Here is a 356-nt window from a genome sequence, read left to right as displayed (position 1 = left end):
CTGCCTTGTCTGTGGCAGGCAGAGCCCCAGGGAGGGGTGTGCAGCCCCCAGGGCTTGCTCCGGCCCCGCTGGGTGTGTTTGCTTGGCAGCAGGAGTCGATTGAACCTGCTGCTGCAGGAAAACAAACAGCAGCGAAGAAAACACCCCGCAAAGCCAGTGCGGGTGAAACTCTGGGCACCAGCAGGGCAAGGGCTCTGACAATGATTAAACTGGCCAACCCAGATTTCCCGGCAAGGCAGCGCTGGGCTGGGACCCGGTGGTTCATGTTATGCAAATCACCTGGATCTGGCAGCACGAACGTTTCGGGCTGGAATTCCCCTCGGGCCGCCAGATCGTTCACCCGCCCGAGCTCTAAA

The sequence above is a fragment of the Nestor notabilis genome, unplaced genomic scaffold, assembly GCF_000696875.1.
Source record: "Nestor notabilis isolate BGI_N333 unplaced genomic scaffold, ASM69687v1 scaffold16150, whole genome shotgun sequence".
NCBI lineage: Eukaryota > Metazoa > Chordata > Aves > Psittaciformes > Psittacidae > Nestor > Nestor notabilis.
Note: the sequence above shows the minus strand (reverse complement) of the source record.